This window comes from Equus caballus, unplaced genomic scaffold (assembly GCF_041296265.1).
Source record: "Equus caballus isolate H_3958 breed thoroughbred unplaced genomic scaffold, TB-T2T haplotype2-0000700, whole genome shotgun sequence".
Classification (NCBI taxonomy): Eukaryota; Metazoa; Chordata; class Mammalia; order Perissodactyla; family Equidae; genus Equus; species Equus caballus.
The window spans coordinates 71,676-93,503 of record NW_027221971.1 but is presented as its reverse complement, the minus strand read 5'-3'; the positions used below and the strand labels follow the sequence as shown (position 1 = coordinate 93,503).

Sequence of the window (21,828 nt, the reverse complement as noted above, 5' to 3'; positions counted from 1 at the left end):
TGTCTGAGATCAATAAAACTGACAAATCTCAAGCAAGTCCAATAAGGATAAAAAAGAGAAAAGACACAAATAAATAATATCAGGAAAGAGAGAGAAGACATCACTACAGAACCTTCAAACATTAAAAGTGATATGGGAATAGAGTAGACAATTTTACGCCAACAAACTAATGACTTAGATTGAATAGACAAATTCCTTGAAAGACACAAACTAGCCAAGTTGACTCAAGAAGTAATAGAGACAGGACTTCCAGAATGGTGGTATAAGGAGCTCGGCAGAACATTTCCCCATGAAACGATCATTTAAATGATCAAAATTGGAGCCAGCCTGTGGCACAGTGGTTAAGTTCGCACATTGCACTTTGGCGGCCCGGGGTTCGCCGCTTCGGATCCTGGGTGTGGACATGGCACCACTTGGCAAGCCATGCTGTGGTAGGCATCCCACACATAAAGTAGAGCAAGATGGGCACAGACGTTAGCTCAGGGCCAGTCTTCCTCAGCAAAAAAAGAGGAGGATTGGCAGCAGATGTTAGCTCAGGGCTAATCTTCCTCAAAAAAAAAATGGTAAAAATTATTATTATTTTTAAATTTAAATTTTCTGGAAATTGTCCTAATGGCATACAGCAAATTAAAAAACATTTACTCAGGAAAATCTAGTAAATCTGGGTAAGAACAGCAAGTCTGTGCCATTTGAGCCATGTCCCACTCCTACCTCCACCCCTCCTACAAGTCGGAGTGATCCAGCTTTACAAGAAAATGAGACCCTCTCTCTCCTCTTAGCTCGCAGTCTAGGGTGAGAGTTTCTCCCTGGGAGAGCAGGCTGCTGCAGTCTCTAACGTTCTCAGCTTCATGTTGCAGAAGTTCTATTCCAGGCAAATGTAGCCAAGAGGACTGGGGCTCTGTTACCCCAAGTAGCCCCTACTTGGAAGGTGGACCTCTACCACAGGTAGGAGCAGGTTGAAAACACTGGGCCCTGAGCACCCACACCCCAGCTTGCTGACAGGATGCAGGTTCCATACCAGGAAGTATGTCACGGGCTGAAGTGTGTTCCTGAAAAATTCGTATGTTGAAGTCCTAACTCCCAGTACCTCATAATGTGATTGTATTTGGAGAAAAGGTCTTTAATGAGGTCATTAGGATGGGCTCTAATCCAATATGACTGGCGTCCAAACAAGAAGAAGAAATTTGGACAAAGACTCGTCTAAAGGGAAGACCTCGTGAAGACACAGGGAGAAGACGGTAACCTACAAACCACGGAGAGAGGCCTCAGAAGAAACAGCTCTGCCCACAACTTGATCTTGGACTCCTCACCTCCAGAACTGTGAAAAAATTAATTTCCGTAGTTTAAGCCCCCCAGTCTGTGGTAATTTGTTAAGGCAGCCCTAGCAAACTAATACAGATTTTGGTACCAGGATGTAGGGTGCTGCTGTAACAGATACTTAAAATTGTGGAAGTGGCTTTAGAACTGGGGAATGGGTAGAGGCTGGAAGAGTTCTGAGGTGCAAGTTAGAAAAAGAAACCAAAATTGAAGATTTGAAAGTTCTCAACCTATCTACATTACAAAAAAATGAGAAAATCTGTTCTGGAGAGAACATCAAGGGTGTGGCTGGACAATCACTCACTAAAGGAGCCCAACAATAAATCTGAACCGAAAGATGGACAAACCCGAAAACTTAAACACAGACTGATGGAGATTATGCAATCTGAGGAGCAGAGAGAAAAAAGAATGAGGAAAAATGAACAGAGCCTTAGAGAATTGTGGAACACCATTAGGCACACCAACCTATGTGTAATGGAAGTAACAGAAGGAGAGGAGAGAGAGAAAAGAGCAGAAAAATATTGACTATGTAGTGATCGAAAACTTCCCAAATATGATAAAAACAATATATATCCCTGAAGCTCAACAAACTCTAAGTCGGAGAAATGAAAGGAGGGCTACACCAAGACGCATCATGGTCAGATGTTGAAAGCTGAAAGTATATATCCAAAGGAATTCAAAGCAGGGACTCAAACAGATATTTTTATGCCAATGTTCATTGAAGCATTATTCACTAAAACCAAAAGGTGAAAACAATCCAAGTGTCCATCCACAGATGAAAGGATAAGCAAAACGTAGTGTATATGTACAAAGGTATATTATTCAATGATAAAAAGGAATAAAGATCTGATACATGACACAACATGGATGAACACTGAAAACATTATGCTAAATGAAATAAGCCATGCAAATGGACAAATACTGTATGAATCCACTGATATGAAGTATCTAGAATAGGCAAATTCATAGAAATAGAAAGTAGATTAGACATAACCAGGGGTTAGAGAGAGGGTAGGGTGGAGACTTATTGCTTAACAATTACAGACTTTCTGTTGGGGGTGATGAAAAAGTTTTGAAAACAGTGGTGAAGGTTGCACAACATTTTGAATGGAATTAGTGCTACTGAATTGTACACTTAAAAATGGTTAAAATGACAAATTTTATGTTGAATATATTTTACCACAATTTTAAAAAATCAATAATGTAATATATCGAAACCCACTGAATTGTACACTTGTAATGGGTGAGTGGTATGGTATGTAAATTATATCTCAATAAAGCTGTTTTTTACCCTTAATAAAAAGATATAAAGAACATAACTAGCTTTATGCCTACTAAGGAAATTGATTTCCACTTCAGGCCTAGATGACTTTATGGCTGAATTCTACTAAACATTTTTTTTCGAACTTTACAGAAGTATAATTGACAATAAAAATTGCATGTACTTAAGGTGTACAATGCAAACCGTTGATATACACATACATTGTGAAATGATTATTACAGTCAAGTTAACTAACACATCCATCACAGTTACTTTTTTGTTGTGTGTGGTGAGAACACTTCAGATCTACTGTCTTGGGGCTGGCCCAGTGGCATAGCAGTTAAGTTTGCGTGCTCTGCTTTAGCGGCCCAGGGTTCACCGGTTCGGATCCTGGGCACGGACATGGGAACCACTTATCAAGCCATGCTGTGGCAGGCGTCCCACATGTAAAGTAGAGGAAGATGGGCACATATGTTAGCTAAGGGCCAATCTTCCTCAGCAAAAAGAGGAAGATTGGTGGCAGATGATAGCTCAGAGCTAATCTTCCTCAAACAAAACTACTCTCTTAAAAAATTTCAAGTATACAATACAGTATCATTAACTATAATCACTATGCTGTACAATAGGACCCAAAGGTTATTTGTCTTATAACTACAAGTTTGTACCCTTTGACAAGCATTTCCCTATTCCCCCCCCACCTTCTTCCAAACATCCCAGGAGGGAGTACACCAGTTCTACGCAAAATCTTCCAGACTTTTAAAGAGGAAGGAATACTGTCCAACTCACTTTATGTAGCCAACATTATCCTGATACCAAAACCAGATAAAGACATTACAAGAAAAAAGAACTATAAACCAATATCCCTCATGAAAATAGATGGAAAAATTCTTCACAATTTTTGAACAAACAACTTATCATGAATTGAGTGAAAAAACAAAATATATCATGACCAAGTGGGGTTTAACCCAGGAATGCAAAGTTGACTTAATGTTAAAATCAATTAATATAGTTTACCATATCAACAAACTAAAGAAAAAATAATCATTTTAATATATATATAAAAACATTCGATGCACAAAGATTCATTCAGTACAATAACTCTCAACAAACAAGGAATAAAAGGGAATTCTTTCCACCTGATAAAGAGTATCTACAAAAACCCTACAGTTGACATTATATTTCAGGATGCAAGACTGAATGCTTTTACCCTAAGATCTGGAATGAAGCAACAATGTTTACCTACCACTTCTATTGGAGGTCCTAGACAGTACCGTAAGGCAAAAGAAAAAATCAAACATGCAGATTGGAAAAGAAGTAAAACTGTCTTTATTTTCAAGTGCATAATTGTCTAAGAAAACCCTGAGGAATCTACAAATAAAAGCTACTAGAACTTTTAAGTGAGTCTAGCAACATTGCAGATACGAGGTCAATATGCAAAAATTAGTTACATTTCTATGTCTAGCAAGAAATGGTCAAACTGAAATTTAAAGTACCATTTTCAATAACGTAAACATGGATTTTCTAGGAATAAATTTGAGAAAAGATATTCAGGACTATACACTGAGAAGTGTAAAACATTGCTGACAGAAATCCAAGATTACCTTAATAAATGGAGAGAGATACTGGTTCATGGATCGGAAGACTCAGTTGTCATTTTTCCTCAAATTGACCTGTAGATTTGAGAGAATCTCAATGAAAATCTCAATAGGTTCTTTTGAAGAAATACATTAGTCAACCCTAAAATGAATATGGAACTACAAAGGATATAGAATAGCCAAAACAACTTGGAAATAGAAGAGCAAAGTAGAAGGACTAAAACTACTTGATTCCAAGCTTATCATAAAGAGACAGTAATCCAGACAACGTGGTATTGGAATAGTCACAGGCCAGCGGAACACCATAGAGAGTTCAGAAGTAGACTCACAAATTTATGGACAATAGATTTTTAAAGTAACAGTTTTATTAAGATATAATTCACATACAATACAATTCACGCATTTTAAATGTACGATTAAACGGTTTTTCGTATATTCAGAGAGTTGCGCAACCATCATTACTATTTAATTTTAGAAAATTTAGGTCACCCACAAAAGAAACCCTGTATCAATTAGCAGTCACTCCCCATTTCCTCCTGAATCCTCCTACCCTGGCCCTAGGCAGCCACCAATCTACTTTCTGTTTCAATGGACTCGCCTATTCTAGACATTTCACATAAATGGTATCATACAATATGTGGTCTTTTGTGACTGGATTCTTCACTTAGTTTAATGCTTTCAATGTTGTAGCATGTATCATTTCTTTTCCTTGCTTAGTAATATTTCATTGTATGGATATACCACCTTTTTGGTTATTTATTCATGAGTTGATGGACATTTGCTTCCCCTTTGGGGCTTTTACAAATCATTCTGCTATGAGCATTTGTTTACAAGTTTTTGCGAGGACATACGTTTTCAGTTATCTTGGTTATATACTTGGGAGTGAAACTGCTGAGTAACTTTATGCTTAACCTTTTGAAGAACTGCCAGACTTTGGAAAATATCCCAAGCAGTTGCACTATTTTACATTCCCAACAGCATGAATGTTCCAATTTTTCTACACCCTAGCCAACACTTACCTGTCTTTGGTGATTATGGCCATCCAAGCAGATGTGAAGTGGTATCTCATTTGGTTTTAATTTGCATTTCCCTATTAGTTAATTATGTTGAGTATTTTTTCATGTGTTTATTGGCCATTTGTATATCTTCTTTGGAGAAATGTCTATTCAAATCTGAGAAACCATTGCCTAATCCAAGGTCACAAAGATTTAAATCTACGTAGTCTTGTAAGAGTTTATAGGTTTAGCTCTTGCATTTAGCTCTTTGATCCATTTGAGTAAATTTTTGTATATGGTATGAGATAGCTGTACAACTTCATTCTTTTTATGTGGCTATCCTGTGGACAAATGATTTTTGACAAAGAAGCCAAGAGAATTCAAAGAGGAAATGATCATCTTTTCAATAAATGGTGATAGGAAATTGGAGAGCCATATACGCAAAAAAAAGTCTTAATCGTTGTTTCACACCATATGGAAATATTAGTTCAAAATGGATCATAATAAGTGTCTAAATATAAGAGCCAAAATTATAAATTTTCTAGAAGAAAATATAGGAGAAAATCTTAGTGATGTTGGGTTAAGCAAAAATTTCTTAAATAAAGCATAAACTAAAATAAAAGGCATAAACTATAAAAGAAAAGTCAATAAATTTGACTTCATGAAAATTAAAAATTTTTGTTCCTTAAAAGACACATAAGAAAATAGACGATCCAGCCACAGATTGAGAGAAAGTGTTTTCAAAACACGTATCTGACAAAGTAACTGTATCTAGAATAGACATAAAATTCTTACAACTCAATAATAATAAGAGAATCCAGTTTATCACATGGGCAAAAGATTTGATCAGATGTTTAAACTAACTATTTTGGAAAACATTTTGGCAGGTTCTTAAACAGTCAAGACTTCACCTTCCAGTTGATTCAGTACTCCCACTTCTAGAGAAATGTGAACATACATGCACATGAAAACTTGTACAAGATTCTTTATAGCAGCTTTATTTGTAATAGCCCCAAACCGCAAACAACTCAAAAGCCCATCAGCGGGGGAACAGATAAACAAATTGCGTTATATCTATATAATGGGTGCTACTTAGCAATAAAAGAAATGACAACTGATACAACAACATGGATGAATCTCTAAACAGTGATGCTGAGAGAAAGAAGTGTTAGAAAATGCAAACAAATCTATTGTGACAAAATAATCAGAGGTCTCCTGGGGATGGGGCACAGAGGGAAGAGACAGGGATAGACTACAAAGGAGCAAGAGAAGTTTTGTGTGTGATGGATATGTTCCTTATTTTGATCGTGGTTATAGTTTGAGTAGTATATAACAAGACAAAACTTATCAAATTGTACACTTTAGGTATGTGCAGTTCATTGTACATCACATATCTTAAAACATCGGAAAGAAACAATATATGGTACTTTAATGTGTTTTCACATATAAATGAATTTATCCGTTTTCTTGTTGATGAGTGTCTAGGTTGTTCTCAGTTTTCAATTTAGAAAGAGCGCTGCAGTTAATATTCTTATATGTCTCTCTGTGTACGTACATGTGAGGGTTTCCAAAGTAGGCCCCCAGAGTAGAGTTGCTGGGTCATAGCTATGCACATCTGCCACTTTACTGGATCTTCCCAAATTGTTCTTCAGGGTCATTCCCTTTTATACCACACACCATTAGCAGTGTACGCAATTTAAGCTTGTTCCAATCTTTCCAATATCATGGATCTAAAGTAATAAATTGTTTTAATTTGTACTTCTTTAATTATTAGAAAAGTTGGGCACTTCCTTGTAAATGCTAGTCATTTGAATTTCTGGATACTGACTAAAATTTGGTGGGAGGAATAATGGAGGAACCACCTGAATTTTCTCCCAAATGTAGCCAATTACTTTAATATCATTTGCTGAAAAATTATCATTTTCCACTGATTTGAAATGCCACCTCTAATATGTACTTATTTCTCCCGTGTGCTTTTTTTTTTTCCTGGAGTTTTAATTCTGTTCTAGAAATAAATCTGAGTAACTAAGGGCATTCAGTAAATGACCTGATCTGCTTATCCTTTCCTACATTGGTAATTTACTCTTGCAATTTTTGTAATTCTAGATGATGTTGATGAGGAGGAAAAAAATTTTTTCCTTTACTTTCTCAGGTTCAATAACTGGGGTCTTGCAAATTGAACTGACAAAAGACAGATTAACAGGAGAAAAAGGTTTATTTCATATGCATATGGTGGAGGGGCCTCAGAAATGACATGAAAATCCTAAAGAGGCAGACTGTTACCATTTTCACAAAGGGAAATAAATTTGTGAAGAAATGACAAGACAAAGGAAAAGAGGTTTGAGCTTCTAAGGGTGGTAAATTGTGAGGAGGTAAATATAGGGGGAAACTAAGGAAAGATAAAGGTTATTTATTAAAATTTGTTTGTGCAGGCTCATGTTGGTGCCGATTTTCTGTCTTCTTCATAGCCATAAAACTCCCTTAGGAGAAGAGACTTATGGCAGCCCTCAGCTTTTAGAAGTTTCTGCTCTTAGTCAGATAAAGAATCTCCAAGAAGGCTTCTTTCTGTATCTGTTGATTCTCAATGGCCTTACCTCAAAATAATCCATATGGCATATTTTGGGTGGTGCATTCTAATCCCCTTCAATAAACTGCCAATTACTCTATTTCTTTTTTAACATTCCTGGATACTCCTACATGTTTATGAATTTTAGAATTAGTTTTTAAGATTAAAAGAATTTCCAGAACTAAAAGAAACAACTGGGTTCAAGCAGAACAAGAATTAATAACCTGGGACTGAATAAGCTGAGAAGGATAGTTACAATTTTTACGACTTCTTGTTTGAAACATTTCTGGTTCTTTGGTGTTTTGTTTTTCCAGATTTAAGGAAACTTTTTCTCTTAAGCTACCTATGATTTACAATTGGTAAAGTATACCTTTGTAAACAAAGAGGAAACATTTACTTTTTCTCCCTGTATGATCCCTCCAGAATTTAGAAACTCAAGTGTTCTTTTCATGGCAATACAGTAAGTTACTTGCATAATTTCAATAAGAATCTGTTCTCCTTCTAACAGGGTACAATTGAAAACATTGGCTATGTTACCAAGGCTTTGACTGGAATGTCATAGTTGAGAGAGAGATGCATAGATTCAGACATGACCAGACAGCTGTAAGGAACTGCCTGAAACTTGGCTCGGCTTCCTGGCCTCAGAGGCTTTGAAAGAGTCAAATCTGAGATTCCTTATAAAAAGTTCCAGCAAAGCAGTCTTAAAAGAGCTTATGTGGTCAATCACCATTCTTGCTACACTCATGTAAATAATCAGGCCAAGTTTAATACAAACAAATTAGTTTTACTCTGATTATCTTTGGTAAAAAATGGGGTAATTGTAGAGAGAAAAATTATGTTTGCACCTTTGTAGATATTTAGATTCTAACCCTGTTAATTGTCTTTGAGGTTTTGTTATATACCTGTAAACTGAACTGGATCCTAAATTCTTCTAATTTTCTCAAATATCTGGCTACCACTCTCCAACCGAATGTTTCCTATTGCCTCCCATCCTTCTGATTTGGAATCACTGAGACCAAAGACTGTCCTTGAATCTCCTTGGAAAGGAATATACTAGGTCTTCCTCCCGACCCAGATGGCAGCCAAACCTCCAGGACTTAAACCTTGGCTACACATCTCACAGTGGAAGAAAGCTCCTCCTGACCTCTGGTCCTTTACAAACACTGAAGACCTCTGAATCAAACTGATGAGCAGGAGAAGCAGCTGACATTGACGTAGACTGCTTCCACCCAAGACACCAGATCAAGATTTCCCATTTTAACTAAACATGAAACACTGTCTTCCTCTCTTTCTTTCCTTTACTCTGGCATTGGCCTGGCAAGATAATGCCACCATCATATCTCCCAAGCCATTACTAAGGGAGAGCAACCTTTCAGACAGCTGGATTCATCATCAAAAACTCCAATCTGTTCATGATGCTGGAACCCATGAACAATGCCACCTGAGCAGTAATGGTTTACGCCCCAACAGGATTTAATTTCATCGGTGGTGGTGATCATTCTCCTTGGACCTATAAATGCTTAGATGGCTAACACATAACTGGGCAATGCCCCTTAGGTTATCTAACTGTGCCACTCAACTGTTCTCAAATAGGCTAAGACACTTCATTGGTCAACTCCCCTAATCATCCAATTCGAAAAGACCTGCCAGGAGGCCTTCATGATTCAGGATGTGCTTCTTTCGGCAGGTCCCTACTTCCTTTGTTAGGAGTGAGTACAAATGAGGCTGTGATCAGAAATCCCTCCTTAACTCTTGAAAGTATTGCAGAATTCGCTGCTAAAGCAATAGCTGCCCAATGAAAATCTCTAGACTCTCAGCTCAAAGTAGTTCTTGATAATATGACAGCCCTTGATCATTTGTTAGCTGAGCAAGGATGTGTCTGTGCTGTGGCCACCACCCGCTGCACCTGGATTAACACTTCTGGGGAAGCTGAAATTTAGTTACATAAAATCACTGAGTGCGCCACTTGGCTTAAAAAGGTGACTCCTTCAACAGAGTATTTCTTTCACTTATTGGATTTTGATTGGTTTGGGTCTTGGGGACCATGGCTCTGAAGTGCACTCCAGACATGGGAATTATCCTACCAGTAACAGTCATAGTAATCTCCCTGATGCACTGTATTCTCTCAAAAGCTTTAAATGCGTGTTTGCAGCTGCTAACCATCAAGCAAATGAATGTGAAGTCGTGACCTGTGAATACCACAGGATTCAGCAGAAAACCTCATGACCTGTGACTATAACACGGAGAAACAGTAAAAGCTGTGAGACCAACAGAGCGGTAGCTGAGAGTGGCACTAATGCCTTAAATTTTGATCACATCTTTCAAGTTATGCTAAGAGTCTCATGCAAAGGGGGAGAACTGTTAAAAAAGAAAAAACAGGAACAAAATGGTGTCACTTGTGCTAAGTCCCACATCAATAAATCAAGACTTAATTGCACTTTCAGTCTCTCACAGGAATGTGACCTTTAACTAGTCAATCTGGAATTACCTGGTCGGCATGAGTGAGTAATCTGCCTCATAGATCCCCACACTACTCTTCCCCAAAGGAAGGTGATCTTGCCCGAATCTGCTCTTTGCTAGAAACTTCCTTTATTCCGTCCCTTCTGCCCATAACAGCCTTCCACTTTGCATAGCTCCTTGGACCTCCCTTCTATTTGCTAGCTGGGATGCTGCTCAATTCATGAATTGTTGAATAGAGCCAATTCAATCTTCAAATTTACTCAGTTGGCTTTTGCTTTAAACACCTTAGCATCATCATCCTCTGAAAATAATGCTAATTTTGTCTTTTTTCTATTACTATATTTCTTTCTTTCTCTTATCTGGGGGACAAAGAGATTAATTAGAACACTAAGGTTCCTTAGAGGATGTAAGACTTCGGTGAATCTTGCAGGAATAGCAGCAATTGGACTGGCTAAGAGGGGAGGATGACAGAAATATAGCCACGCATTGCTCAATGATGGGGATACATTCTGAGAAATGTGTTAGGCAGTTTCATCATTGAGCGTACTTACACAATTCATCATAGAGTGTACTCACACAAACCTAGATGGTATAGACTACTACACACCTAGGCTATATGGTACTAATCTTACGGGACCACCCTCCTATATGCCCTCCGTCCTTGACCCAAACGCTGTTATGCTGTGCATGTCTCTAGATAAAATTGAGCTGTCCTACTCCCAACTAACGGAAGTCAGTTGATAGAACCGCTGGTGGCACCTGGAACTCTACATATTACATCACAGAAAAACTCAGACTAGTAGTGTCTTGGAACATGTTTTGTTCATAGTAAGTGTGAAAATAAAGGAAAACCTCTTTTAAAATGGAGTCATGAAACCCTGAAGGGGGACCTCTCACGTACATACCACTCACTGCTGCCTGCCTAACTGGCAGGAAGATGGACGATAAGAATTATTTTAACCAGGCCTATTTGTATAAAATTCTCTCAGTCCCAACTTCTTATCCGTGATGATAAGAATGTAACTTTTCTGCTGGTGCAACGGAGGACATCTTCACCTAGGAATTTCATCTCCTGCTTTTAAGAAAAGGAAGGAAGATCCGTCCCTGCCGCAGCGACAACGCATTGTCACAACCTTACACTCTTGTTCTTCTCCAATGAACTTTTATTCTAAATAACCCTCCTTAATTTCCTCCTAACACCTAATAAAAACTAACTTTCCCCTTGTCTCTTCCAACTTGCCTATGGTTCACCATAGTTTGCACGTCCAGAATTGCAATTCCTCGGCTATTCCCAAATAAACTCATTTTTTGAGCTTGCCCCCCAGACAGCTTCATTTAGGTTGACATAACAGCTAAAGATAGTTTTAGTCTCTATTAACATCACAACCAAATACTTAAATCACAACCAAGTACTTAAAAGCCTGACATAATTGTAGACTCATAAGTGAAATGTCACATTATCATTTTCAATAAATCAGCATCAATTTAACATTTCGGAGAGCCCCCCAAATTCTCAGCACTCAAATCCAAGACAAGAAAGATAAAAAACAGTACGACTGCATTCTGGTTATCCTATGAATTAAAGTGGAGTGAGTGTGAGTGAGTGTGTGTGTGTGTGTGTGTGTGTGTGTGTTTTAAAGCCTTTTGTTCACCAGCTTCTTTCCCTATCTTACACTGTACTCCCTAAGGACTGTGTATATCATTTAACTTTCTCCATTGAACGATAAACTTCAGAAGGTCTGGCCATTTTGGTTCTACGGGGTTTCTATCTCTTGCGCTTTCCCAGATCATACCATGTATTTAATATGCATTGACCCACCTGTGCAGAAAAGGGACCGTCTAGTCTCATGCTTAAATCAGTACTATGTCACTATCCATCGATCAATAAGTTGTGCATTCTCGGTGACAACTGAATGTTTTCTCTTTCAGCTGAAGTTTAAAGGAGGAGGGGAGTCGACTCCAAAACTGCACACTGGTGTAGCCCCAAACGGAAATACAGCGAAAGCTCGAGCGACCTCTCCCAGCGCAAACGAGTCCACCCCAGCTTCAGGAAACGAAGGAGTATGTGGGGTTGCGGATGACTGGCTTTGGGGCTCATTCTTTTCACTACAGCGCCCCAGGAGCGGAAGGCAAGCCCAGGCTCCAGGGACCACGCAGTCCCGCTGGGGCTGAGAGCGTCTCCCCCAGGGTGTCCCGGACGCCCGGCAGGAAAGAGCGCCGCCGGGCCGCCGACACCTGAGCGCGCGCCCGGTGGGGCGGGCCGGGAGCCCTCTCTCCCTTCCGCCTGCGACGCGCGTTGTCGGTCGAGCCGGTGTATGTGCGGTAATAACACGTCTGCCCCGCTTCCCGCCATCATCCCCGCCGCCCGGAAGGCCACTGCTGCGGTGAGTGGCGGCAGCCGGGGCTCGGAGGGGACCCTCGGCCCGCTGCTCACCACTGCCCTTCGCGCAGGGTTGGCGTCGCTGACCGCCTGGCGGCCGGTGGGTGGGTTCCCTCCGCCGGGTCCGGGGTGGGCTGGGTGGGGTGGGGTGGGGTGGGGTGGGGTGGGGTGGGGTGGTCGGTGTCGGGAGGGCTCCGGGGCTGCGGCCGGGCCGGAGGATCAGCGCGCCCGCCCCCGTCAGCCCCGAGCCCTCTGCATTGCGGAGCGAGTCCCCAGCTTGTAGGGACCGGCGTTAGCGGCCAGGCACCCTAACTCGAGGTGGCTCCGTTGCTCGTTTCTCTCTTGTTTGTGGGTGAGGGAAGTCTGAAGTCCTCAAGAAAATGACTTTATTTTCTTACCTTGCACTCGTGTCCTGAATTAAAGAAGTTTGAAGATTGGCAACTTATGACATCACAGGGTGCTGTTTTTTAGAAAACCGTGTACGAGGAGCTCAAATGTCTTTTTAACCCCGGAAGCTCCTTTTTGTGATGGAAAAAGTCTACAGTTTACATGAGACTTGCATGGTTTGACTTGAAACAAACTATTTTTCCTAGAATGTTATTTGCACTTAAGAATGTCTAACTGGGACCTCTTTAAGTGCTAAGGCCGCACATTAATTATCTTCGGAACTACAGTGAGAGAAATTAAGTATTTTTCCCACTGAAGAGAGCTCTATGGAGTTTGATTTGCTGAAGGTAGTGTTCTGAAATTCTGGCATCCAGAATTGACCAACGCTAGTGTGTATCAATTCTGTGTGGGTTTATTTGGGCATTGTTTATTAATTTTTTCTCTTGTAGGTGATTTTCCTTCATGGATTGGGAGATACAGGGTAGGTACCATTATTTTTAATAACAGTAATGAAATGGGGTCATGCAACTCTACTTACATGATCAAAGGTTTAATGTTAATGAACTCTAGGATTGTATGAAAAAAGATTGCTAGTGATATTTCTTACAGTCCAGTAATATGATAGAATCTTTTCTTTTTTAAAAACCTCCAGAATTTCCTCTCATCATCGTGAATTCGTCATTTTTCAACTCCTGTTTCTGGAACGTATTAAAATTGCAAACGCCTCCTTGAGTTGCTGTGGGCATTGGATACCAGAGATGGGTGGAATGTTTGTAGAGAGTGTGCAACTGAGAGCTTTCCGGAGGAGTTAAAATTTCAGGGCAAGTTGAGGAGAACAACTGGTTGATTTTGATAAGAGCAATAATCGCAATGTGAGGTATACGGCATTCTGAATGAAAGCTTAATTATGCCCTTAAGAGAAAAAATCAGTTCAAGGGTCGGGGAGGCAACTCAAAGATTTATTTGGCAGTTTATCAAACACATTTTGTTGTGCTAACTTGAGATGTACAATTTATCTTTCAGTCAGGCTTTTCCTATATTGTGAAGTGTTTGTTTTTAATTTAAATTGTGATTATCTGTTTGAAACTTAGGTAAAACTGTAACAAAATTGCGGAATTAGAGGAAAACTGAAGATAAACAAATTTTGAGTAGGTGGTCAAATAAACTATTAAATAAACTATTAAATCTTCTTTATAAGGGTGTGTTGGGCTAGATTAATTCTTCAAAGTGATTCCTGATATTCTTTTATGCCCTTTAAGTAGAGGTACATGACAACACGGAAAAGATTGTAGGACTCTTTCTGGCAATGAGGTAGTCCTATGAAAATGATAGACTTATATTTTACTATTTATTTTCCTGAACAGGTTTAGAGAAGCTCTCTTTTATAATCAAACCCTTCTTGATACTGAGAGCCGGGGAGGAACTTGCTACCCTGTCACTTGCCCAATAAAGAGAGCTTCTAGGCCTGAAGAATCAGTCCAAGAAAAAAAACTTCAGTGTAGAAAGCTTCTCTGTGGGCCCCCATTTTGACATATTCTGTAGACTGAAGTTAAGAGTGAAAATGAACAATGTGAGATTAAAAATACCAAGAGCATCCAGGACATCTTGACCGAGAATTAAGTTTACATACAAAATTAGCTGGCCAGCCCCATGGCCGATTGGTTAAGTTCACGTGCTCCGCTCCGGTGACTCAGGGTTCACCGGTTCCGATCCTGGGCGCAGACCTGCACGCTGCTCATCAAGCCATTCTGTGGCAGCATCCCACGTGGAAGAACTAGAATGACTTACAACAATTCAGGCGTGAGGAGGGGAGAAGTCCTAAGGCTCTGACATTCATACCGTGTCCCTGGTTCCATTCTAAGCTAGGAAATGCTAACTCTTATGAGGTTCATGTAGAAGAGTGAGCTTCGGGTCTTTTCTCTCAAAATTCTATGACGAGACTAACCAAAGGTGGGAATTCTAATGAGGGAACTTGGCTGAACTTTAGGCTTTGAACACTGAATCTAGGATATCGCTGAGAGTGTAAGTACATGAAGTGGATTAAGTGACGGAGTGATGGCCATAGTGAAGATTAACTGGGCTCCGAAATAGGAGAGAAATCACTGAACATGAGGCTCAACTTATGTCCTATCTACGGAAAGCCCATTAAGGGAAGATCAATTTTAGAAAATGTTAAAGAACAACCAGGTTTAAATTTAGTACCAATACTGAATACTCATTGATTTTAAAGAAAAATATATATGCATATGCTATAATGCTAGTACCCCATTTTAAATAGAAAAATTACCATACCTGACTCACCTTCTCTTCACTGAAAGAGAAATTACTAATCTTAAAAATGAAACTGTCTAATTGCCATTATATTTACATTTCTCTACATTTTATCGGTGCCAAAACATTTAAAATATATCCTTCTAGAAAATAAATATACTACAGAAGATAAAACTAGTTGAAAACACAACCATGTAACGTTTTAAGGCACTGCATTCCATTAGACAGAACCCAAAGTGAACTGAGTACAAAGACACAATGTGAAGTTTATACGTGAGACTCTTCCCTTCTCTCCGATTTTGGACTCCAGTGTTAATCTACATGAAGTCAGCTCCCTAGCTACACAAAACATAACTTCTCAGGATTTATTTGAATTGTTATAAGCAGGTAATTAAGTAAACTAAAAGAAGTCTAACTGAAAATTCAATGTGCAAGTAAGCCGAGATACACTTGATAAGGATTCCATATGCTAATGGCCTTGGTGCCACGCCAGCTCTTTCCTCTGAAGTTCTCAGATTTCATCAATCTTTGTGGACTGGCAGCTCAGCAGCTCCCTCACCTTCACTGAGCCACAAACACGTCTGGGCCATCTGTGTCCTGAAGACAGGGGAGGACATATCAGCATTTCCCCTTCCCCAGGAATTCAGTTGACATTCTTTAGTAAAATACACAAAAGAACAGATTGCGCTTCATCTATAGGGCAATTTCACATTTCGCAAAGCTGTATGGTGCACAAATCTCATCCATACACATCTGAGGTCGTCAATTCATCATCTCATTATAGCAAGAAAGAACAAACATTCAACAAATATATATTGAGTGCCTAGCATACGAAAGGAAGGACACTGATATGAACCCATTCTTTGCCCTCATATTCTATTAGAAGCCATGTGACATATACGCAAAGGAACTCACACAAGGCCAAATAGGATCACGTGTGTGATACACACCAAGATCTATAGCAGTATAATGAGCAAGAGATCCTACTCCCAAGTAGAATAGCTGGCTAAAATAGTAGAAATGTTATTTCAGCTAAACCTTGAAGAAACTAAAACCGTTTTTGTCTTCTGTTGAAGAAGCAGATAGGAAGAGTTAAACATCTCAAGTAGAAGGAAGGGATTAGGCAAAGCCAAAAACACACACAGTGAGTGTGCAAGGCCGTGAGCAGTCCAGACAGCGACAGCACTGGCTGTCTACTGCACAGCAACTTAAAACAAAGGCAAATGACCAGCCCGGACCAGACCACAGAAGGCTCTGACTTCAAAGCTGGGATTTATCCAGTAGCGTCAGTGGGGAGTCACCAAAACACAGCACCGCTTAAGGAAGGTTAATTTTTCAGTACACAGGACATAGTATAGGTCGAGAAAGCCTCGAGACAGAAAAAGTACATTCTAATAGTTTAACTGATAAAGCCCAGAACTAGAATGATGTCAGTAAGCGGGAGTGCAAGGTGATTTAATAAGTATCTTAAAGTGATCTAGAAAAGTATCTTATAGTGATCTACAGAAGATGAAACAGAAATGAGGAAATTTATGCAAATATAAATTAAAAGGAAAAATCTTCATCAGAAAGCTTATTCGAACAAGTACCTTGTAACCAACGGAGACAGGGGATGGGGTCTTTCTTAAAGAAGAATTCAAAAATCACCCAATTGGGACGGACAGTTTAAGGGCTCATTTTTCTGGAGACAGATTTCGTTTACTCATTCAACAAACACTTATTGCAAGCCTACTGTGTACCAGAAAGCATCGTTAATTCCCTCAAGAACAAAGCAAACAACAGAACAAGCAGGGGATTCACTGTTGGCCCTTAAGAAAGGCATCATCTCTGTCCTCTCTGAAAGAACTGGGACTTGTTCCACTGGAGAAAGAAAATGAGCCTCGAATTTCTTCCCATAGTCAGGTTTCAAGACTCACAAGAGATAGCAGGTGTTCAGACTACAATAATGAGATATGTTATTCCCAAATCTTAAAGCACATGCTGCCTATGCAAATTCAACAACATCCAACTCCACAAAGATTTTCAAATATGCAATTCCACTTAGACTATCAACTCTTATCCAAATTCTCAACTAGCTGTTCCTTGACTAAAAAGTTACCTGTAACTTGATCTTCAGTGTTACCCATAAAAAATTATTAGCCCAGCAAGAAACTCCCAAAAGAAAGTCCCCGCTCTGACTGAAACAGTCTCTGCTGTGGTTTAAAAAGAAGAAAAAAAAAACACACTTGCAAGAAAGAAATCGAAACACTCCAATACTCTTTAAGAACAAGAACAAAACAAATCAATAGCAGCCCTCTGATGACACCTGGTGGCCGCTTCTCACAGGAAGTTTCTTTCAGCATTTTAAAGAAATTATTCCAGGAAACGTTAACAGTTCTCAACCACTTCACATGCTATCTTGACTATGGGCAGCACACATGAAGTCTCTCCCCTCATTTCCCTCCTTTTTGTTCCAGTTTTCACTTATTTTGTTCCAGTCTTCACTTCTCTTTTCATCTCTTCTCTCTTTTCTAACCAGTAGACATTAAGGCAGCTTGAGCTTGCTTTCTGTCTCTTTCTCACACCCTCTCTCACTCACTCACACACACACACACACACACACACTCACACTCACAGACATCCTCTCTCACTGGTACAAGGCCACCCACACAGGAAACCACCTTCTCCCTGCCTCCGTCCCACGCCATCTCACCCTTCACCCCTCCTAGACTTACCCAAATTAGTGGTGCAAGCAGTGTGCAGTTAGCACGTGTTGGCACCAGGCCCATGGTAAAGTCACAACAGGGGATAGTGTGCAGCATGGCTGGCGTGCACACACGTGCATTTATAAAAGCTCCCAATGCTCTTTTGCCCTTTCCCTTTGAGGAGGTCAAAAAAGGACGAACTCCAGAAGTTGTGGAGATCCTACAGCACAGTCTCCTCCTGGAAGGGCAAGGTAGGACACGTAAGACTTCCTACAAGCCTATTGCGAGCTGAGCAAGACAGGAATAAACGGAAATTAGCGGACTGCTCAGATCTCTTTCTTAATCTACCATTTTCAATTGGACCTTTTATCGAAAGTATATGTCTTATACGATTACCTGATTTAATAAAGTACCACCAAGTCCATATATAGTCTGTTCAGGAGAAAACTGTAGTATTCGTTGTCGTTACAAAACACCATGTGCATAACCTAAGGGGAACCAAAGGGAGCTGTGCTTTATGTAATCCTCCTCTCACCACACTCTCCCATCAGAAACATCACTTTGTAACAGAGACCACAAAATAAAGTATCTGATCCTACAAAGAAAAAAATCACTCTTCTATGAAAATGCTAACAGTCACAAGTTGAATAACTTCTTCCATGACAAAAGAGTAAAATTTAACACCCTAAAAACCATTTATTGGTAACATCAGAAGCAATTTTACCACAAATGGATGTGTAACATAGTTGTTTATTCACAATGGGATCAGCTCCTGAACACTCGGGTCCAGCCAAACCCACCTCCTCAACGTGCCAGGGACAGGCTGCATTGCATTCCTAAGGGTAAGTCTGTTAACTCTACCTTCCCCCACTAGGAAAATGCCTGTGGCGATTCAGAATGAGTCCACAAATTCTCTGACACTCCCTTCAAAAGGTGGAGCCTAATTCCCTCCCCTTGGTGTGGGCTGGCCTTGGTGACCAAGTGCTTGCAAGGGACAGAAAACAGTGGCAGTGAGGGTTTTCGGCTCTGGAGACACAGTCACAGAGGTGCCGGTATCCTGCTTGCCCCCTCTCTTGATCACTCCGCCCAGGGAAGTGGGGGACCTGTCGCAAGAACACTTCTGCAGCCTGTGCACATGGAGGCCCAGGGGGCAAGGAACCGAAGCCTCCTACCAAGAGCCAAAGAGGAACTGGGGCCTCCTGCCAACAGCCATGGGAGTGAGCTGCCTGGAGAGCAGCTCCTCCAGCCCCAGGCAAGCCTTCAGATGATTGCAGCCCCTACAAAATCCTGACTGCAGCCACGACCAACTGGGTAATGAGCCTACTCCACACCCTGACCCACAGAAACTGGGGGATAATAAATGCTTATTTGCTTTAAGCCACTAAGTTCTGACATAATTTGTTACACATCGGTAGATAACTAATATAATGCCCTCTCTCTCCTTTGCACCTTGGCAAGAGTAGATAGGGCTCAAGTTCACCCCTCGTTTGTATATATTTTACATAGATTTCCTTTCCTATACCCTCCAACCTTTAACAAGAATGTTCTATACTATCACAATAGTATTAAGGTACACGGGAGGAGGTCCACGAAGTATACTGGTTGAAGAGAAGAATTCCCATCAAACTTCTGAAAGATTTCAAAACTTAATAAACTGACATTTACATTTATGCCTCTCCCACTACCAAAACCAGACTTGACACGGCTTACAATGAAAAACTGGGATACTAAAATCAAGAATTATTAAAGAGCTAACTAACAAAGACATGAGGTAGAGAGTTTCAAATTTAGATTTGTATGGAATAAAAGAAATGTCTTCATGTTTCCTGAAAAACCTCATTTTGGATGAAGGCATTCATTCTTATTGGCCCCTAGAATCATTTATAGCAAACAACTTGCCTCAAAGATAACAGTAGCCATGAGTTCCTGTCCAGCTAAGCTCAGAAATGTTAGCAACCTCTATTTCTACTCTTCCCCAAACCTGATGGGGCAGCCCATGCAGTAAACACCTATACAGCCACATGCCACTGGGGCTGAATGAGTCACAATCCTTTTGGCCACACAGAATACAAAACTTCCTCACCCTCACCTAGCAGGAGGCATTCAAACTTCGGAGATGTAGGGGCCTCTGGTCACAGGACTCACATCTGATTAAGTTCCACCTCCAAAGCATCTCACATGCCATGTCTAGCCTACTTCTAAAAATAACCTTCCCCAGCCAGAGTCCAAGGACAAACCCAAGACAAGCTAGAACTATGTGCTCTTAAGCCCAAATGGTCAGAGTAAATAAAACTATCGACAGAGAGAAAAAAATTCGCACTCAAGTCAGAAGAGAATACTGTTCCTATTCCAGGGGATACCCATGTTCTGTTTCAAATACCTAATTTGATTCTGCCTGCAAGTTAAAAATTAGAATATTTGTTTAGCGCTTAAGTTAGAGCTAAAACAATCATTAAAAAGCCATACTAATAGGGATCAAGCCATGGTGACTGTAACAGAATAAACAGACCTCACCCCTTTCATTATCAAAGAGTCTCCCCTTCCCAACACTACTCGTGAGGATGTAGTAACAGCAACATAACGTGACAAGTCATGGGACAAAAATAAACTGTAACATTAGCCCAGTTTTCTTACTTGGCTGTTTCTTTTATTAAAATGTTCCTACACTTCAAGTACTATTTTCCAAATACATTAAATTGATCCAGTAATAAAGTCAATTTTATGGCGATCTTAACCACCTCTGACAAAGCTATCTTGTGTAGTAGGAAAGATTTTACACAAAAAGTTAAAATCCAATATATCTCCTTTCAAAATGTATTTTTAAAATTAATGCTTTGTTAATATTTCCATCTAATTGTTTTGATTTTTCTCAAAAGGAAGAAAATTCTTATTGGAACAGGAAAACAGCATAAAAAAAGGAAAATTCTATGAGTAAAACAGAAAATGAAAAATTTCAATGCCATTAAAAGCAGACACACACGATCATTCGTGTCGTATGCCATTTGAAAAGGTTGTTTTATCATCAATGTAACTAATCACAATGAAACCATCTCTTACAACTAAAGACATTATAACGAATTTTCTTCACAGCTACAGAGAGACGGGATTTGCTGTTTCACATCAAATAGAACAGGCTACATAAATTCTTCTTCCTATTTATTGTAAAATATAATTTCATCTATAAAATCAGTCATGAAATATTAAAACAAACAACAGACTTTATATCCTTTTCTTAATTTAGTTTGAACGGTCTATTCGCTCAAAAAGGGGGGAGGTTTGCAATCACACACATCTCTAGACTCTTTCACCATCTCAGCAGGTTCTCTCTATAAACGTTATGCCATTCATTCGAGAATGCTATCATTTTTCTGTAACTTTCCTGATCCCCTTTTCCTTAGTTTTCACCTAGCAAAACTGCATTTCCATTTTCAAGTTTTCCCTCTAAATTCTCCTTCTGAATTCCATTTTGCTGCTTTTCACTAAAGCTCTGTCAGTGTCTCTCACATCTCACTGTCAATTAATTGTTCTAAGTGAGAAAAGGGCAAAAAATCTCCAAAGTTTAAACGATTGTTCTTTGACTATTTTAACATACTCCTGTTTTAACTGATCTAACACAAATTACAAAATTAACTCATCTGAAGTTCTATCACTTTTCCTTTATTTACCTTGCCTGCTTTTACTATCCTGCCTGCTGGTATAGGGTGTTAATGATTCAAATCATAAAAAATGGGTAAAGGAAGTCAGGAGCGAAAACAGGACTATATATGAAGTTAGACTCTTCAAAAGGAAAACCAAAAAGACTAAGTTTCAATGTGCTCACTGTCTATAGTGTATAAGACTCATCTACAAAGTTCTGGAACACCTGAAATAAGCAACTTGCTTTTCAACTTTAAACACAGATGTTTTAGAACA

At 39.7% G+C, this 21,828-nt stretch overlaps 1 protein-coding gene across 5 annotated transcripts in view; it reads right to left on the bottom strand.

The window, feature by feature from the left end:
- Positions 1-21,828, bottom strand: part of LOC138922298 (proline-rich protein HaeIII subfamily 1-like) — a 64,606-nt gene that overhangs the window by 13,111 nt on the left and 29,667 nt on the right. For 2 of the 5 annotated variants that reach the window (XR_011435365.1, XR_011435362.1), the window contains one exon: positions 4,180-4,248. The gene's annotated coding sequence lies outside the window, so the exon portion shown is untranslated. Of the gene's footprint in view, positions 1-593; positions 4,249-15,583; positions 15,830-21,828 lie in introns of those variants that run through there. The other 3 variants (XR_011435363.1, XR_011435361.1, XR_011435364.1) reach the window with 3 other exon arrangements.